This window comes from Schistocerca serialis, chromosome 2 (genome assembly GCF_023864345.2).
Source record: "Schistocerca serialis cubense isolate TAMUIC-IGC-003099 chromosome 2, iqSchSeri2.2, whole genome shotgun sequence".
In the NCBI taxonomy this organism is placed as follows: Eukaryota; Metazoa; Arthropoda; class Insecta; order Orthoptera; family Acrididae; genus Schistocerca; species Schistocerca serialis.
The window spans coordinates 421,427,040-421,435,718 of record NC_064639.1 but is presented as its reverse complement, the minus strand read 5'-3'; the positions used below and the strand labels follow the sequence as shown (position 1 = coordinate 421,435,718).

The following is an 8,679-nucleotide window of genomic DNA, read 5'->3' as shown; positions in this document are numbered from 1 at the left end:
CTAGCAGTGGGCATTAATATGAGTTGTGTCAACCATTTGCCTTCATGACGGTTTGTGCTCTGCTGAGAACAGATTCAATGGGCTGTCTCAGTGTCTGTGGAGGAATGGCAACTCATTCTTCTTTCTTTCTCATTAACTGGAGAAGAATTGTCTTCAGTGATGAGTCCCGTTTGTAATTGAGCCCCGATGTCCAGCAAGAGGTGTCTGGAGACGCCGCGGACAGCGACGGGATACCAGCATGACTGCCGTCCGCCGTACGGCCAGACAACCAGGAGTAATGATGGTCTGGGATGTCAGTTCGTTTCATAGCAGGACCCCTTTGGTTGTCATCTATAGCACCGTTACAGCACAGCGGTACGTCGGCGATATTTTGCGCCCTGTTCTGTTGCCATACATGGGAAGCCATCCTGGTCTTACATTTCAGCAACATAATGCCTGCCCGCACACGGCGAGAGTTTCTACCGGTTATCTTCATGCTTACCAAATCCCACCTTGGCCAGCAAGGTCGCCGGATGTCTTCATAACTGAGAACGTTTGAAGAATTATGGACAGAGCCCTCCAGCAGCTCGGGGTTCGGACGATCTAACGCCCCAGTTGGACAAAATTTGGCACGGTAGTCCTGAGGAAGACATCCAACAATTCTGTGAAGCTTGCGTAAGGGATAGAGGTGGACTAACGCGTAATTGACTTCTCTCCGTCCGAACAGGCCTTGGAAGGCCCAGCGGTACCGACCGGCTGCCGTGTTATCCTCAGCCCACAGGCGTCACTGGATGCGGATAAGGAGGGGCATATGGTCTGCACGCCGCTCTCCTGGCCGTATGTCAGTTTCCGAGACCAGAGCCGCTACTTCTCAATCAAGTAGCTCCTCAGTTTGCCTCGCAGGGGCTGAGTGCGCCCCGCTTGCCAACAGCGCTCGGCAGACCGGATAGTCACCCATCCAAGTGCTAGCCGAGCCCGACAGCGCTTAACTTCGGTGATCGGACGGGAACCGGTGTTACCACTGTGGCAAGGCCGTTGGCCGTAATTGACTTGCTCTTGAATAAATCATCCATTTTTTTTTCAAATTGTAACTATTCGTTTGTCTATACATGTACGCCACATTTACCGATTTCCGTTCTGTTCGGGTAATTCCTTCGTGGTACATCGTTTTTTCCTTCGTCTTTGAACGTACTTCCAATGCGTGAGGGTCGTTGAACTAGCTGCTCATGACATTTACGGAATACTTTTTCAAAGCAGGTGTTTTTATTTCTCCATCCATTTCACAGGTGCAGTTCAGTTAGAAATCTGCTGTGTGATTCGAGAGTGCAGCACGGCGCCACCTACAGCTCAGAGTATTCGAATATAGTACCAGCAGATGGATTTTTCTTTTGCGATACTGCAGAAGCTATTCTACATGACTGCTGGCGGCAGTGATAACGTGAATGTACGGTCGCAAGGAGACGGGGCTCCGGACTACCGGGAGGGAAGACTAGTTTGTTCGGCGTATGCTTGTGGCGCACATTACTCCACCTGCAGCAGTAGTTTGAGCAGCATTTAGGACCACAGTAACATAACAACTGTAACAAATTGGTTGCTTCAAGGACAACACAGAGCCATACGCCCTGTAGCGTGCATTGCACTCACCCCAAACCACCGTCATTTGCGATATCAGTGGTGTCCAGCGAGAGCTCAGTAGAGGGCACGGTGGAGCCCTGTTGCGTTTTCTGACGAAAGATGATCCTGCCTCGGTGCCAGAGATGGCCGTGTGTCGGTTAGAAGGAGACCAGCTGAGGTCCTGCAACCAACCTGTCTGCGTGCTAGACCTACATCTGGAGTTATGGTCTGGGTGCTGTTTCATATGACAGCAGGATCACTGTCGTGGTTATCCCGCGCACGCTGACTGCAAATTTATACGTCAGTCTGGTGATTCGACTTATCGTGCTCTCGTCCATGAACAGCATTCCAGGGGGTGTTTTCCGACAGAATAACGATCGTCCACGTGCTATTTTTCTAACCCAACATGCTCTACAGAGTGTCGACATTTTGGCTTGGCCTGCTTAATCACCAGATCTGTCTCCATTCGATCACATACGGCACATTAACGGACGAAAACTCCAGCGTCATCCACGAACAGCATTAACCGTCCCTGTACTGAACGATCCAGTGCAACAAGCATGGAATTTCATCCCACAAACTGACGTTCGTCACCAGTACAACAAAGTGTACGAGCCATGCAATCTTGCATTTAACATTCTGGTGCTACATACGTTATTAATGTACCAGTATTTCACATTTGCGACGACTTATCTCGCGCTTGTACGAGGGTTGAAACTTTAATAGTGGCAACTATTTATTGACAGCTCGTACAAAATAGATGCGTGTTTCAAAGATTTACTGGCCTTCAAAGTAGTTACCAGCATTGTGTATAACCAGTTGCCAGCGATGTGGAAGTCGTAGGATACTCTTAGCAGTGCCACTTGTGGTGACAGTTCGAGCGGCACGGTCTATTGCCCGACGAATTTGTAGCAGTTCTGAAGCGAATGCCGTGAAGTGTTTCCTTCAGTTTAGAAATCGAGTTGAACTTACGAGGGCTTAAGTCAGGGGAATGCAGTAGGTGGTATAGCCTCACCAGTCAACCAAATAACAACTTGCACTGTACGTGCTTGAGCATTGTCCTGCAAAATGATGGTCAGGTCCTGCACAAAGTGTCATCAATTCTGTCACTATGCTGTTCATTTTTGGAACACAACCTACGACCAGCTTAGAGGCAGAAGTGATGACACTTTCTACAGAACCTGACCATCATTTTGCAGGACAATGCTCAAGCACGTACAGTGTAAGCTGTTACTGATTTGTTTGACTAATGGGGCTACACCTCCTACTGCACTCCCCTGAGTTAAGTCCTCGTAAGTTCAACTAGATTTCTAAACTGAAGAAAACGCTTTACGGCATTCGCTTCAGAACTAATACAAAATTCGTCGGGCAATAGACCGCGCAGCCCGAACTGTCGACACAACTGGCACTGCTAAGAGTACCTACGACTTCCACATCTCTGGCAACGGGTTATACACAATTCTGGTGACACTTTGAAGGTCAGTAAAACTTTGAAACACGTATCTACACTCCTGGTAATTGAAATAAGAACACCGTGAATTCATTGTCCCAGGAAGGGGAAACTTTATTGACACATTCCTGGGGTCAGATACATCACATGATCACACTGACAGAACCACAGGCACATAGACACAGGCAACAGAGTATGCACAATGTCGGCACTAGTACAGTGTATATCCACCTTTCGCAGCAATGCAGGCTGCTATTCTCCCATGGAGACGATCGTAGAGATGCTGGATGTAGTCCTGTGGAACGGCTTGCCATGCCATTTCCACCTGGCGCCTCAGTTGGACCAGCGTTCGTGCTGGACGTGCAGACCGCGTGAGACGACGCTTCATCCAGTCCCAAACATGCTCAATGGGGGACAGATCCGGAGATCTTGCTGGCCAGGGTAGTTGACTTACACCTTCTAGAGCACGTTGGGTGGCACGGGATACTTGCGGACGTGCATTGTCCTGTTGGAACAGCAAGTTCCCTTGCCGGTCTAGGAATGGTAGAACGATGGGTTCGATGACGGTTTGGATGTACCGTGCACTATTCAGTGTCCCCTCGACGATCACCAGTGGTGTACGGCCAGTGTAGGAGATCGCTGCCCACACCATGATGCCGGGTGTTGGCCCTGTGTGCCTCGGTCGTATGCAGTCCTGATTGTGGCGCTCACCTGCACGGCGCCAAACACGCATACGACCATCATTGGCACCAAGGCAGAAGCGACTCTCATCGCTGAAGACGACGTCTCCATTCGTCCCTCCATTCACGCCTGTCGCGACACCACTGGAGGCGGGCTGCACGATGTTGGGGCGTGAGCGGAAGACGGCCTAACGGTGTGCGGGACCGTAGCCCAGCTTCATGGAGACGGTTGCGAATGGTCCTCGCCGATACCCCAGGAGCAACAGTGTCCCTAATTTGCTGGGAAGTGGCGGTGCGGTCCCCTACGGCACTGCGTAGGATCCTACGGTCTTGGCGTGCATCCGTGCGTCGCTGCGGTCCGGTCCCAGGTCGACGGGCACGTGCACCTTCCGCCGACCACTGGCGACAACATCGATGTACTGTGGAGACCTCACGCCCCACGTGTTGAGCAATTCGGCGGTACGTCCACCCGGCCTCCCGCATGCCCACTATACGCCCTCGCTCAAAGTCCGTCAACTGCATATACGGTTCACGTCCACGCTGTCGCGGCATGCTACCAGTGTTAAAGACTGCGATGGAGCTCCGTATGCCACGGCAAACTGACGGCGGCGGTGCACAAATGCTGCGCAGCTAGCGCCATTCGACGGCCAACACCGCGGTTCCTGGTGTGTCCGCTGTGCCGTGCGTGTGATCATTGCTTGTACAGCCCTCTCGCAGTGTCCGGAGCAAGTATGGTGGGTCTGACACACAGGTGTCAATGTGTTCTTTTTTCCATTTCCAGGAGTGTATTTTGTACGAGCTGTAAATAAATAGTTGCCACTACTAAAGTTTCACCCTTTGTATTAACCTGTGATCTTGCGGTGGTAGTCACTTAAATATGTCACCTAGACAAATGCATTCCTGAAATGTGATTACTCTACATTAATTATTTTTTGGTGCTGTGATTTTTTCCGTCAGTGTAGATATTGACAGGTGTATTATCAGTCCATCAGTTTATGGCCTCGTAAGCAAGGCCCATGTTTCCAAATCCCAGTTCGGCAGTGTAACGTCTCCCTAGAATACCTTTACGCTTAGTTCTTGTGTTAGAAATTTCAGCTACAAATTTCTCCTTGCCATGCGCTCGTTAGAGTTAATGCCTTGTTGGTTTACACTTCTCTTGTTTGATTAAAAGATTTTTAATCGTCCTATTGCTGAATGACGTTGACAGTCTATCTGCGAGCTTTAGTTTCAAGAAAATTTCCAATGTCATGATGTCACTCTGTGTGATCGCCCTGTGATATTTGTTACTTCATAAAAATAGCGTGTACGAGCACGTGAATTCTCGAGTCTTAACCTTACGACGAAATTTTTTTTAAACATTTCAGCAGCGTCTGTCAGTGCCTTTCTTACTATTTCATTCAATTTATTTACCTACAAGATGTTGACAAAATTTTCACCAATTCGTTCATTGGCTACTAATTACAATTAAAAAGGCAAAGATATTCACAGCTCAACAAACAGCGACAATCCGTTCCATGTTCACACTTTCCAGCAACCATTATATTCACAACAGCCTTTAGTTTGTATGTTGTATGCCTTTGTAGGTAAATACACACACATATATTTTCTATATCTACTCTACTTCTTCCAGCTTGTACACGTACGAGAGATTACCAACAGAATAGTTAGTGTTACATGGAGGTACAATAAGGGAGTTGTCCTGATACTAAAAACTTGAAGCTGACATCCACCATGTTAGCTGTGCTAAATATCAATTTGCGGTGGAAGTGTTTTTATAAAAAATGCATGCTTTACGGGTGTATCAGCCATTCCGATTTTAGTCTGAAGTTCAAAAGACTTACATTTCATTCGTAAGTGGACCCGTTCAAGCGACATTTTCTTTTATGTAGATGAATTATAGCAGCACTGTTTGCCTTTGCTGTAGTGATTTTAATTCTGTCATTTGACTTAGATTTCCCATCATTCCAACTCGAAAAAATCTCTGGTTACCGCTACAGTCGCAGGTTCGAATCTTGCCTCGGGCATGGATGTGTGTGATGTCCTTAGGTTAGTTAGGTTTAATTAGTTCTAAGTTCTAGGCGACTGATGACCTCAGAAGTTAAGTCGCATAGTGCTCAGAGCCATTTGAACCAACCAATCTCTGGTTAAACACTGGAAGAAGAAAAGATAGGAAACCAAGCAAGGCAAACTATGTTCTAAACATTTTCGGGAAGAGGGCACAGACTGAACATCAGTTTCGTGAGTCCGTATTATGGTACATAATATATCACATACCTCTCTTCTCGGTCATTCGAAAGTATAACAAAAATAAATTACATTAACGAGGCGAAATGCCTTGTATTACTGTATCACATGTGTATTTAAGAACAGAAGGATGTCTGAAAATTCCTTTCTGGTGCTGTGTTATTCAAGATAGCATCGTAACAACTACTACATGCTCTATTAAAAACAGGGAGCAATTGTAAGTAATAGTCTGCTACTGGATTGGAGCATCTAACATGGCAACGCCAGCTTCAAAGCAACTTACAGTGAGAGTTTGTAGCACCGTCTGCTCTTGTTATAACTTCATGTACTTTTATTTCAATTTAAACTGTGAAGAATCCAAAGAACATACAGATACGCCTTTTGTTTGGTAACATCTCAATGTACACGTTTATTAACATGTTATCTGTATCCTGCTGAAACTGTGTTTCATAGCATCCCCTTTGAAGCAATCAATCTAGGCTAGCCAGAAAATGAAGACAAATAAACCTTTATCCCCAGTCGCCACCGCCGTTTTGCTCCTGTTTGTTAAATTGATTTTTACAAAACTCTCTGTCTTCAGGTATTCATTCCTGTCAATTTAGCTTCTCCCACTACTTTTTCGTTACAGACTTCATGCAAAATCGATTTCAGTTTAGACACCAATGGACTAAAAGAGTTACTTCTGATTGATTAATGATTGTGTATCTTCAAGAAGTTATATACTTTCAACATAGGTGTCAGAAACTTCCTTTAGATCAAACACACTTCCGAAATTACTTAACGTTTCCGTTCCGTACCAGTAATTCACACCTATTACCACTTGTACAATCCAGAGAGAGTGCAAGTGAGAAAACGTCAATCTCAATAAACAACCAAAGAAGTACGCGTTTTTGATGATTATCTCTATTCGACGAAAGCCAACTCCCTGATTCTCTTCGATAACAGCCTCGTGTCTACATTGGCTCCAGTTCCACTTGTTGTTACTTATCTACAGCACAAAACACGTACATACTTAATACCTTGTCACTAAGGAAATATAAATTAACGTTTTCCTATTTATCGGTGCTGGATACAGCCCTATAAAGCTATGGTTGTAACTGTCGTCAACGCTGGCCAACAGGAACGCTCCAATTTGGTCCATCACAGCATGCAACTTTAAATTATCACAGTGGTTCACAACATGGAACATTTCTTTACATAGCGAAAGAAACAATATGGGACATCCATCGATTTTCATATTAAGTATACGCTCTACGAATAAGGAATTCAGGAGCTATTCCCACTTTATCTTCAAGGATTCTGTCGTCTCTTAGGTTATCAATATGAGAAATGTTCTTGGTATACAGAGTGGTCAAGGTAGATTTTGCAACTTCGTAGATGTGTATAAATAGATTGGGGTGACTCACAGAGCTCGTTACTGTACAGTTCTTTAGACAACTACATCAAGCTCTTAGCCTATAGTTTTTTAAGTTTGTGTATGACTTCTTCTTCATCTCATGGCGTTACAACTCTTCGTGTGTCATAAAGTCTTCTCTGTTCTCTGTAGCACGTTTCTCCAGCGTCACCTGACTCTGAGAGATTTTATGTCTTCTTTCATGTCCTCCATCCACTGTTTTCGTAGCTATCCTCACCCTCTCTTCTTCCAATTTGCCCCCATTCAAAAACATTATTAGCCGTTCTTTCAGAATCGATCGTAAGAACATGTCCAAGTCAGGATCTTACAATGTCAGCTCCTTGTATGAGGCGGCGCAACTCAGCGTTCGTTCTAGATATCCAAAACCGTTACTTTCCTGAACTGTCCCATAAATGTTGAGCAGGACTCTGCGTTGAAGTATGCTGAGGTGCTGCTCGTCAGTGCTCGTTTCGGTATGACCGTCGTTGGTAATCTGGCAGACACCTCACCTGGACACAGCCCCGCCGCATGTCAGCTATAACTTTTTCATCTGCGGCGTACAATAGACTTATGACCTCAGCTACACCAACTCCGATAAATAACCTCAAGTGAAAATCAAGAAGTGTCACATCCGGTTGTCGAAGCTGTCGTAGAAGGAACCCAGCTTGATGTGTCCACTGAAGTTGAAAGACGCTACTGAGAAAATCCTAGACTATATTGAGTTAGTGCAGAGGTTTGCATACTTGCTGGAAGCAGTGTTTTTGGTCATCTTCTACAATTCGTCACATAAAAATGTGTTTTAGAGCATATCAAGATTCATATCAGATTTGCTACGAGTTCAGCAAGAGTTCTTTGCCAAAATTTATCTGATAGTTTGCAATATTTTTGTTTTCTCCAAGTGCCACCTGGAGTTGGTAGTTTGCTTATAACGTTACGTAGTTTGTTTTCTTGTTGTTTCTCGCTATGTTTGTTTCTTTGCTTCTAGGTGTTTGATTTTGATATTTTTGGTGTTCGGCAAATGTTGAATATCTTGTTTTTCATGTCCAATTTTGAAATATATACTGGTTAGTTGTATTTAGAAATTCATGTGCCCGAACGTTCAAACACAGATAAAAATAATGAAAAAGTAGAAAACTCAAATGACAGAAGAAAACTGGACTGCAAGCTACAGTTATTTATGGTACGACGCAGTAACGTGGTGTAGAACTTTCTGATTCGGGATACTGGCTGTCGGGACGAAATTGATTCGTTTGTGAAAATCTGTTGCATAGTTCCTGGTTGAGGAGACCGTTTTCGACAAGGTGGTTCTGAATTTAAGT

At 45.2% G+C, this 8,679-nt stretch overlaps 1 pseudogene; it reads right to left on the bottom strand.

Moving 5' to 3' along the window:
• Window positions 1-901: 901 nt before the first annotated feature.
• Window positions 902-1,019, bottom strand: LOC126459440 (5S ribosomal RNA; annotated as a pseudogene).
• Window positions 1,020-8,679: the final 7,660 nt, after the last annotated feature.